This window comes from Malus sylvestris, chromosome 15 (genome assembly GCF_916048215.2).
Source record: "Malus sylvestris chromosome 15, drMalSylv7.2, whole genome shotgun sequence".
Lineage (NCBI taxonomy): Eukaryota > Viridiplantae > Streptophyta > Magnoliopsida > Rosales > Rosaceae > Malus > Malus sylvestris.
In genome coordinates this window covers 52657054-52669205 of record NC_062274.1, presented here as the reverse complement: position 1 = coordinate 52669205, position 12152 = coordinate 52657054, and the positions used below count along the sequence as shown (strand labels likewise).

At 34.5% G+C, this 12152-nt stretch overlaps 1 pseudogene; it reads left to right on the top strand.

Moving 5' to 3' along the window:
- Positions 1 to 3060: 3060 nt before the first annotated feature.
- LOC126605040 (putative ripening-related protein 1) lies at positions 3061 to 4944 on the top strand (annotated as a pseudogene).
- Positions 4945 to 12152: the final 7208 nt, after the last annotated feature.

The following is a 12152-nucleotide window of genomic DNA, read 5'->3' as shown; positions in this document are numbered from 1 at the left end:
GTGATGGTCCATCCCCAAAACAAATTCCAGGCAGTGATGGTTCTAACTTGATCCACAAGAAAAAGTCATGTGGTTGTGAGGGAAGACGTGGCTGGATGTTATTCAAAATGGTCCCTGAGATTTGCATTATCTATAAGTTTGGTCCCTGAGATTCAAAATCGATAGAAGTAGTCCCTGAGATTGTCCACCATCCATGATTTTGGTCCTTCCGTTGAAGCTTTTGGCCGGAAGTTTGGGCAATTTTCAAAGCTTCGTAACTCAATCGTTTCTTAACCAAATTTGACCCGTAATATATCAAAATGAAGATAGGAAAGTATAGAATAAGAGTATATCTATTTGGAAGCCCAATGGTTGCCGGAGATGGTCGGAAAATAGCCTCAAAATTGATTGGTCCGAGGGAAAACTGGAAAACTTGCCGGAAACTGGGTAAACTTTAAACATTCATAACTTTTTCAATACTTAACGAAATTAAGTGATTCAAAACAAAAATCATACTTCTCGACGAGAAAAAGATAATGGTACCTTTTTCAACAGCTAAATCGTCATGGTTTGGCCAGAAAACGGCTTGAAAGTTGCTGACTCGTTTTTCAACAGCCACTTTCGAGCCGTTTTCCGGCCAAACCACGACGAGTTAGCCATTGAAAAAGGTACCATTATCTTCTTCTCGTTGAGAAGTATGATTTTCATTTTTGAATCACTTGATTTTGTTGAGTATTGAAGAAGTTATGAACGTTTAAAGTTTACCCAGTTTTCGGCGAGTTTCCGACAAGTTTTCCAGTTTTTCCTCGGACCAGTCAACTTTGAGGCTATTTTCTGACCATCTCGGCAATTATTGGGTTCCAAATAGATATAATTTTATTCTACACTTTCCTATCTTCATTTTGATATATTATGGGTCGAATTTGGTTAAGAAACGATTGAGTTACGAAGTTTTGAAAATTGCTCAAACTTCCGGCCAAAAGCTTTAGCAGAAAGACCAAAATCATGGATGGTGGACAATCTCAGGGACTACTTCTATCGATTTTGAATCTCAGGGACCAAACTTATGGATAATGCAAATCTCAGGGACCATTTTGAATAAAAAGCCAACATATAATTGGATAAGTTCTTGCTCAACCTTGGAATTTTATGAAAGGAGCTTCCTTTTTCTACATCCAGCCCCACATAGACGTTTGACAAAGTCTATAAGTCAGTCAAGGGAAATAAGACAAAAGTGATGGTCCATCCCCAAATTCCAGGCAGTGAAGGTTCTAACTTGATCCACAAGAAAAAGTCATGTGGTTGTGAGGGAAGACGTGGCTGGTTGTTTTTCAAACTTTTAATAGAAAACTTCATTTTAATCCTTGGCAAATATGATTTTTAGATTAAAACCATGAGTAAGATTAAAATCTAATTTCAGTCCTTTGATACATTAATAACCTCATTTATTAATTATATTTTGATTTTTTAATTATTTCTCATTTTCTTCTTAATTTTTAATATATTAATTTTATTTCATTATAATTTTATTTTTTATTTTATTTATCGTAATATATTTTGTGTTAACATTTCGAGAAACTACTTTTTGTTATACAATATATTTCAATGTATTTTGTCTTCTTCATTTAGGTATATTAAATTCATTATAATACATTTAAGTGCACACATTTCGATACATTAATTCAATATAATACATTTCGATACATACATTTCGGTACATACATTTAGGTACATTAATTTATATAATATAATACATTTCGGTACTAACATTTAAATACATTAGTTCAACATAATACATTTCAGTACTAACATTTGGGTACATTAATTGAGTCTTTCAAGTTTGAAGAATTTTAAATAAAATTAATAAATTAAAAAACTCTTTTTTTGTCAAAAAAATAAATTAAAATTTGTATATGAATAAATTTAGAGAGCTACTAGACCTACCCCATTGTCTTATTTCTTCACCCACGTTATAATCCCACCCACCTTAAAAAGTTAAAAAATTAAAATATTATTTCCCCACCCACTATTATTTTCAAAATAACCTTTAACATATGCATACATATGAAATTATAAAACAACATATAATTTTCATAATGCATCACAGACGTGGTATTTCAACTGGCTCTCGTGCCAGGGTGCTGCTGATTCATTCCAAGCGTTCTAAAATGCACCCGACAATGAAACAGCAAAAAGGAAAGGATTGTTTGATTTGCTTAAAGATTTTCGTAGGTGAGTTTTGTGTTTCTCAACATACGTTGGCCAAATTCAAATAAGGATATGTTGCCCAAATCCTTTTTGCTGATCTTGAAGTCACAAGTATGCAAATTCAATTGGAAAACACAGAGGTATCCAAATTCAAAAGGAAAACTTCGACAGCAAATGCAAAAGACCCACATACAAAATTATTCTTTTACCTCTTCAATAGAAACATAGTCTTCTACCTTTTCCATAGAAGCGTCATCTTCTACTTCTTCAACGAAAAAGTCATCTAAATCCTTTTTTTTCCTTTCTCTAGATGAAAAGAGATGGAAAGATGAGTTAGGATTTAAGATAAACTGAGTGTGCAACCCAACCCTTTTTTTTAACGCAAAAGAGGATAATTAATGTCCTTATAAGTCATTTTACAAACGAACAAATTTGTAATTAAAAAATTTAATAAAAGTTGGGTGAAAAGATGAGAAAATGGGGTGATAATAACATCACTCTAATATTTAATGGGGAGACATTAAATAAAATGCACATTAACTATTTTGAATTAAGGACATATCAATGGATTATAATTAATATGTAATCTAACATTAGATTTATTTTAAATTTCAATATTCTTGAAGGATTAAAGTTAAAAAAACCCCATTATTATACTATATCGAATTTGAAAAGTGTTGCGTTCTGGCAAAACCAAGTTGCAAAGAAACTAATTAGTTTTCTTCAGTGTCAGAATTTAATTTTGTCAATATTCAGCAAACATCCAAGGGATAATATGGTTTGGAAGTTCCTATATATACCCACCCACAATTTCTTTTATGCATTTCATATCCACCACAAGAGCACAACTAGAGAGAGAGAGAAACAGTGAAAATGAAGAGCTTCATTTCCAAAGAGTCCATTGTCCTATTAGTAAATTCTTCTTTCGGCCATTTGCTTGGTCGCTGAAGCTCAACAATGCGATCCAAGCGGCCAAATCAGAGGAACGCAGCCCCCTCCTGGACAATGCAACGAGGAAAGTGCTGATTGTTGTAAGGAGGGCGAAATGTACCCAACCTACAAATGTTCACCACCATTGTCTAGGAGCACCGAGGCCATCCTCACCCTTAAAAGTGTAATAGTTAGTTAGAAGAGTTAATTAGTCCTCTAGTCAGCTATATATAGCTATTGTAAACAGATAGTAAAATTAGTTCTTTGAGTTTAATACAAAAGCTTCATTCATTTCTTTCTCACATTTCTCTTCTCTCTGTGAAACTTCATTTCTTGATTTTATTTCTTGATTTTATAATTGTTCATCTCTGTTACTTCTCCAATGTAGTTAACATGTTCATCTTTGTGGGATTATCTCTGTTAAACGGTAAATCCCACGAAGGGTAATTCCGTTATGTGAATAGGTAAATCCCACGAAGGGTAGAAAAAGTTGTTAACGGTAAATCCCACAAAGGGTAATCCCGTGTTTTAAGTAGGTAAATCCCACGAAGGGTAATCCTACATTGATGGTGATTTTCTATTGTTGAAATTGTGAAGGCCGATGCCATTGTTCAAAGAAGTTGTTTTTGGTAAAATCCACAAAGGGCGATCCCGTGGTACTATAGTTATGGCCGATGCCACACTATAGTTTGTTAATTTTCAGTTTTTGTAAATGTTAAAGGCCGAAGCCAATGTTGAATGAGATTGTTGACGGTAAATCCCACAAAGGGTAATCCCGTAAGAAGTTGTTATACCGGCATGAGGGTGTGCTACGACTCCTTTATGGAAGGCTATTCTTGTGTGAAGCTCCAGTATCTCATTTCGTTGATATGCTGCAATCAGTTAGAGGCAGTAAGGTTTAGTGTTCCCAGAAACTACAGAGAAGATATAGTGGTCATTATGTTGTTTGTTTAAAGGATTCTGAAGGAAAGTTATGGGTTGGTGAATCAGGACTCAAAAATGAGAAGGGATAAGATATGATATGATTGCTCAAAACATAATGGTTGACAAGCACACCATGGGTACCATAAAAAAGATAATGCAGATGCATGAAGACACCTTTAAACACCAAGAACAGAGGATTAATTGATGACGGGAGCAGGGCCAGGAGTACATGGACAAGAAGCACTTCATAGTTCTGCATTTGTCAAAGCACTCATTCAATCTCAAACTGGAAACCAGTTGAGATTGAGGGGGGATGTTAATATATCACTGCCAACTCATTTCTGCCAGCTCATCAAAACAGTTGTAAATGATTGGATGATGTAATAGTTAGTTAGAAGAGTTAATTAGTCCTCTAGTCAGCTATATATAGCTATTGTAAACAGATAGTAAAATTAGTTCTTTGAGTTTAATACAAAAGCTTCATTCATTTCTTTCTCACATTTCTCTTCTCTCTATGAAACTTCATTTCTTGATTTTATAATTGTTCATCTCTGTTACTTCTCCAATGTAGTTAACAAACAGTTTCCAGGAAGGAGGAGATGGTGGCGATCCACCAAAATGTGACGGCCAATACCACAATGACAACACACTAGTTGTGGCATTGTCCGCTGGATGGATTAACGGTAAACAAAGATGCTTCAACAACATCACCATTAGTGCTAATGGGAGGAGTGTGGTGGCCATGGTGGTGGATGAATGTGACCTGCTAGGGGATGTGATGCAGCTCATGGTTACCAGATTCTTTGTAAAAACAACATTGTTGATGCCTCAAAAGCTGTTTGGGACGCCTTGGGTGTGCCTGTAGACCAAGATCGTCCAGATATCACTTGGTCCGATGCTTAGTACATTATTAATTAATTTCCGTCTTGCTTGTTGCTCTGCGTGTATGGCCGTTGTGGATTGTGTTCTATAATATGTTACAACTTACAAGTACTATACTATTTAAGAAATCAATATTTATAGAAAACTTCATTTTAATCCTTAAAAAAGATGAGTTTTAGATTATAACTATGTGCAAGATTAAAATCCAATTTTAGTCCCTAGCACATTTAATCATATCATTTATTAGTTACATTTTGTTGTTTTATTTATCTTTTTATTTTTATTTTAATGTATTAATTACATTTAAATTTAATTTTTATTTCATTCATCATAATATATTTTAATGTCTACATTTAGGCAACTAATTTTTTATAATATATATTTCGATAACAATTTTGTATGTTCTTCATTTAGGTACATTAATACATTTGAATATTTTGGTATATCCATCGGTACAAACATGTATTTACATTGATACAATATAATGCATTTCGTTACGTATACTTTGGTACACACATTTGAGTATTGACTTTTAGGTACATTAATTCAATATATTATATTTCGGTAAATATATTTAGGTACATACATTTTGGTATTGACATTTAGGTACATGAATTCAATATAATACATTTCGGTACATACATTTAGGTTCATTATAATATATTTCGGTACAATCATGTAGGTACAAATATTTCGGTACAAAAAAGTCAATTTTATATATTTTGACACAATCATTTCTATACACTTATGTATTTATATATTTTTGTATCACAAATTTCTTTTAATATTTTCTCATTTACGTTCATTTCTAATTAAAAAAAAAACTAAATATGTGCATATTAATAAAATTAAAATTTAATATGGAGAGATTAAATAAAAATACACATTAAATAACAAAAATTGAATGTAAATTTTGATAAAAGTACACTCAAGGGATTAAATTGAATATTTAATTTAGCACCATATTTTTTTTAAATTTTAATCTTTTACAAGGACTAATGTTCAAAAACCCCAACTTTTAATATTCAAGATTTGGAATTTGGAAATGAAGGGCTTGAAATAAACATTTGGCCCCTACATCTATACAAATTAAATGTATATAGGGTTGATAATTGAGCCAGTGATGGTAACACGTGGCCAAATGTAGACACACACTTGAACACGTGCACATGCAATCTGTACGCAGGTTTTAGTATGTTCGAGCATCTTCAAATGAGATGTTTGAAGGAGATGTCAAATTCAAAACATCAAATTTCAATTTGATGACTGATTTGGCAATTTGAGATACTCTTAATATTTTCATTCCACCCGATATGCCAAAATTTAATGCTTCATTTATGTTTTTTTTTTAAACAAAAATAATAAAAGTTGGGTTGTTGTTGGTTTAAAAATAATATAATTTATTGCTTCATTTAAGGTAAAGCAAGTGAAATACCTTTGGAAATAGAAAAAATCAAATTTGAAGGCAACTTCAAATTTGACATCTCTTTGTCCATATCAGCTTAGCCTTCTTTTCCATGTCATCTTTGACATCTCGGTTGGAGTAAATGATACGTCATTTATTACTATTATATGTCTATATAGCATTTTTGACATCCCCTTTGAAAATGGTCTTATTTACTATCGTGAACGAGAGACGGTTATGGCAAATTAGTTCTTGGAAGTCTTCCAATCCCATATGTGAAATGCAAATGGGGCTTGCGCTTAAATAGGTATGGAAGGTGAACGCAAAAACAACCGTAGAGCGATCGCCTATACTCAAGCTTAAGAACACAAAGACGACTGGACTTGTCTTCGCAAAAACGACTGTAGGGCAATCGCCTAATTAGTAAACGACCACCGAATGATCTAAGAAGTGCACAAACCCATGATTCAACCAACAACCGCAGAGTCTAGGAGCTATCTCAATATAACAGGGGGCACACAACCCTATCAAAGGCGTAGCAACTCGATCGTGTTTAGTACCGTTTATATTATAAATCACTCTGTAAATATATCTCTGCAAAAAATCAATAGCTGCTCTTCCATAATCATTGAACAGATGGCCGCCTTATTCGTATACTTTAAATCAACAATGCATTACCAACTCAAACACCTAAACCTCCAACACTACAAAGCAAAAAATACATTCGCAACAAGAAAATTGCAATTTGCAAAAGAATACAGGCTTTCGACCTTTCCGGGAGACGTATGCTTGGGGAAAGACATTGCTCTTTGAACAAAAATACTTTATTGGCAGCTTTCGACGTTTCATTGTACAAAACAAGGGACCCAGAAACATATCATGGATCGGCATACGAAGGAACTGGGAGGAACGGAAACGGTGCAATAGAGGCGTACGATACAGGTGGGCGAACTTGTGAGCCATCTGTGGAATTCCTCAACCTACTCTTCCGTTTGACATTGCCGTCTTGTGAGGACAATGAAAGCTTTTCAAAAGGGTTGTGGAGTACTATCATGAGACAACCCTGGCGGTTGAATTTTTCTATGGTTGAGTTTCTCTTATCTATGATATGTAATATGGCTTGATTGTGTTGGGAATTGTTGCAGTTTCTGTCACCAGGATTAGACCAGTCCTCTTTGTCGATGAACAAATGGTCAAGAATGACAAAGAAGGCAAAGTGGATTCACCTCATGCTCATATCTTAGTTGGAAACTATGAAAGTGCTTTTGGAGCCAAGCACTTGCAATATTGTCGGTTTCATTACCCTTATGGAGTGCAGCCTACCACCTCTGTGACGCAGTCTATCATCGACTCCGATTCTATTGTCGGTTTCATTACCCTTATGGTGCTTAAAACAATTATATATGGTTTGTGATAACTCACATTTGTGCACGTATATAACTGGATAACAATCTCTTGCCGTTCTTAAGGAATGATTTTCCTGTATGGCTTTATCAAGGGGAAGACATAAAACAATGCCATATTTGGCTGAGAAGGGTATGAATCCATACGTCTTGAAGAGATGGATTTTTAACACCCTAGTCTTTTGATTGTGGGAAGCTAGAATGTAAGTTCTTAGATGACAAGTGATGATGGTCATCCGAGTTCACAAAAACAATTGATACAAATCGTAAAAGAAAGGTCAATTAAGCTTAAGATTCTTCTTCAAGGTCAAGAAAACACTTATATTCATTTATATTTTTAGAAATTACAAAAATAAAACATCGCCAAATTTCCATTGTAGCTTACAAGATGAACGTAACTCGAAAGTGAGACACTTATATGGTAATAATTAACATTCTTTCAGGATCAAGTTAATAATTTAGATATATAGGTATTTTGAGGTCCCAATAATGGTATTCTTTGTATTGTAGATATATAAGTCCTTTTTATTATGTTGTGCATATCAAGTCCTTTTTGGATTGGGTAATTATACATTGCCAATGGATTTTAACAATTGTTTTTGTGTTATTTCAGATCATTCGTAATTGAGTATTATCATGTAGGTTTCATGTTTATAAAGAAAATTTGATATGTATAACTAAATGCTCCTCTTTCCTTTTTCGATGCCGCTTCCTCAACGCGTGGATAAAGACTTCGCTAATTTGGTCACTAGTGAGATCATCTTGGAGTTGAACAAAAAGTCAAGCTTATGTTCAGCCATCTAAACGTTTGAAGCCAAGCCAACATACAATAGTTTTTCCTTGAATATTTGTAATCCCAAATATATCATCCCGAGCAATAAGCACGTCATAATCATGACCCCTTGGTAACTGAAATCCCTCCACACTCATGACAACATGGAGATCAAATCTTCTGCACCCAAAATGGGTGTGGCCTCTCTGTGGCCCAAATGAGTGTCTGACACCTATTCAATATCTTAACTTTTCTTAATTTTGTTTTCATGAATTTAATAGGTAGCAGACACTCATTAGGGCCACAGAAAGACCACACCTAGGTGCAGAAGATTTGGTCTCGACAACTTGCGCCTCTATTCCGTTGTTGGTATTAGAGAATGTATGTAATAACCAAAATATAGAATAATTAAAGTTAAGAGAAATGCATTTCCGTCGGGTTGCTATCTGCTTTGTTTCTCGTAAAATCAACCCCAACGGTGGCTAGAAAGATTAAATAGATGATGAGGTGGATTTTTAGCACTCTATTATTTTGATTGCATGAAGCTGGAATGTAATTTCTCTATCATGGACACTCTGCTTCTCAATAAGGCATGATTTGGTATGATTCTGAAAAAAAGTTGGTATAAAAAAAAACTGGGAGTTGTTTTTGTGTTTGGTAAACATTCAGCTTCAGCTTTTTTTTCACAGTTTTGGATGAAAAAAAAACCAAAAACAAGAAGCTGCAAAACCCAGCTTTGAAAAACTGGTTTTTTTTTCACATATGTTTTACATAAAAGTTTACCAAACACTATAATACTGCTTTTTTTTTTCAATAGCACTTTTACAAAAAAATTTACCAAACACTCTGTTGCTTTATTTCACAGCTGCTTATTCTCATGGCACAATAGAAGCATCTTTTTTTTTCAAAGCACAACAATACCAAACCAGCCCTAAGTAACCTTAAAAAAAAACCCATTCAGAATTTGGAGCGACTGGGGTGTTGAAATTTGAGCATATATTACTATCTTCGGAAATCTTTAAGGAAAGAGATCCCCATTTTTTAAAAAAAATGGGGATTAATTGTAGGGTCCACATTACATCGAACTTTAACGATCCGAACCGTCTATTTTTCAAGTTGCATCTCATAGATCATCCTTACAAAATATTAGCCAAATCGGAAATGTTTAAGACATCTAATTGGGTTCAAAGAAATGAACGAATACTTTGTTATATAAGAAACAATGAAATTTTATCTTGATAATTAAATAGGCAAATGGTTTCGGATTAAATTGAATTTTTGCAAGAATGATCTATGAATCGAGACTTACAAAATAGACGGTTCGGATCGTTGAAGTTCGATGTGAAGTGAGCTCCACACCTAATCCCCATTTTTTGAAAAAAATGGAGATCCCTTTGCATAAAGGGCCTGACTATCTTCAGTTGGACTAATTTATTGGAAAGACAATTCTTCTAATTTATTTTCGGTACGTTTGGTAAATTTAATGGGATATGTTATCGATGGATTTTAACAAGTTTTTTATTGTGTAATTTTCTTAGATGCCAAGTGATGATGGTCATCCGAGTTCACAAAAACAATTGATACAAATCATAAAAGAACGGTCAGTTTTTGGTGGAGAGTATTTTTTAGCTCACCCACAGCATTTACCTATTGGCTGTTAAGTCACACCTCCAGTATTTAGTAGGCTAATTTTATAGGGTTTCTGTGAGATCTAGAAAAGCATGAGCTTCATGAAATGGATAGCAAGACGCCCTTCTCTGGCGGCCAGTTCATTCTCCCTCAGTCCATCCTAACATGCACTGAAAGATTCGACACCACTTTCTCTTCCAACAAGAATTGTGATGGCCAGACATTGTTTTTCACAAACTGTGAAGCAGATAAGTGATTGGTTTGTCTCACAAAATGATAAATTAGAACTTGTTGGACAAGTTCTAATTTATTCTTTGCACCTACACCAGCACATGCCGGAGTGATATGAGTGTCATTATCCAACCTTCGTGGCGTTAGTAATTGATAAAATTGGCTTGATTAAACATGTCGTTGCATGCACCTTCATCATATATCTCGTAGTCTTCCCCAGCTTCACCGTTATCCACCAATTGGTGTTTAAACATGTCCAAGTGGTGAAACGTTTGAAATCGTCTCCTGGTGTAGATAAAACTTAGAGAAAGTTGTTTTAATTTTTTTTGGGTGTTTGGTAAAATTAACTGCACAACTATCGATAAGTCTCAACAATTATTTATTGGGGCATTTACATCTATGGTCACATGTTTGAAACAATAAAACGTGACAGTTTTTCAAATGTTGTAAAAGGACCATATGGGGTGTGCTATCCACACACCCCAAATTACTTATCACACACTCCTTGTTAATTTCTGTCCGTTGATCTTCTTTAATTCATTCAATCCGACAGCCGAAAATTAAAGGGGTGTGTAAGAAGTAAAATGGGGTGTGTGGATATCACACCCCGAACCATATATACCAACTTCAAATTAACCCATAAGGTTTAGGGTAAAGGTTAAATTTGAGCTTACCCTAAAAATTTACAGGACTTTCATTGGAGGTCTTTCGGTTTAGGTGCCTCACTTACTCATTTCATTCTATATGTTTTAAAATTTTGATTAAAATGTTTCCTGATATAGTGCTAATGTGCTATTGTGTTGCCGAATAGATATTACTAAGATACGAAATTACATAAAATGTCATCAAACTTAATTTTAATGCATTTATATTTATCCAGCTAACAATTAATTACCTAGAATTTAGGAAAATATTGAACCCATTCAAAAAACATGTTAGTCCTTTGCTATTTCGTTCAAGATAAGGAAATAATAGATAATTTTAAATTAAAAGAGTTATAAACCAAAACTAAACCATTAGATCTTGGATGAACGAGGGCCTCAAGGATTTGGTTTGTGGTGAAGGAAGAACCGGCACGTGTAGTTGTGCTTGTTGATCTAAGAGTCGCAATGACTTGATCTTGGATGAACGAGGGCTTCAAGGGTTTGGCTTGAGGCGAAGAAGGAACCGGCACGTGTAGCGGTGCTTGTTGATTCTTTAAAGGGTGTTGTTGATCCAAGGGTTGCGGTGACTTGATCTTGAATGAACGGTTGCCTCAAGGATTTGGCTTGTGGCGAAGGAAGAATCGGCACGTGTAGCGGTGCTTGTTGATTCTTCAAAGGTGTTGGCGAATAACGAAAAGAGCTTTCTCTATCTTTCAGAATTCTTGGGAATTTGGGAGGTTGGATGCTTGAGAGCGTTAGAGTTTAAAGCTTCAAGGTGTGTGTGAAGTGAATTGGTATGTAAATTGGTGTATGAAATGAAATGCTTAGCCTTCTATTTATAAAGTTTTTCAAGCCCTGGTCTTGAATTTAATAATCAAATCAAATAAATCCTTTCTGCCAATTGTTGACATGTGTCCTTCTTGATGACTCGTCTAATTTTTGTTGAGTCACACGATATGTGTACAATTTGTGCGACATGGTGCACATGCCATGCATGCCTTGGCACGTTGAAACTTTAATGCATTGGTCAACATTTATTTCACTAGAAATTTCAATGTCTACAAATGCCCCCCACTTCAAGGCGCATCACATACATGTGTTTGTCACGTGTAGAAGATGTGTTTTAAAGTCTCTCAATGTAGATG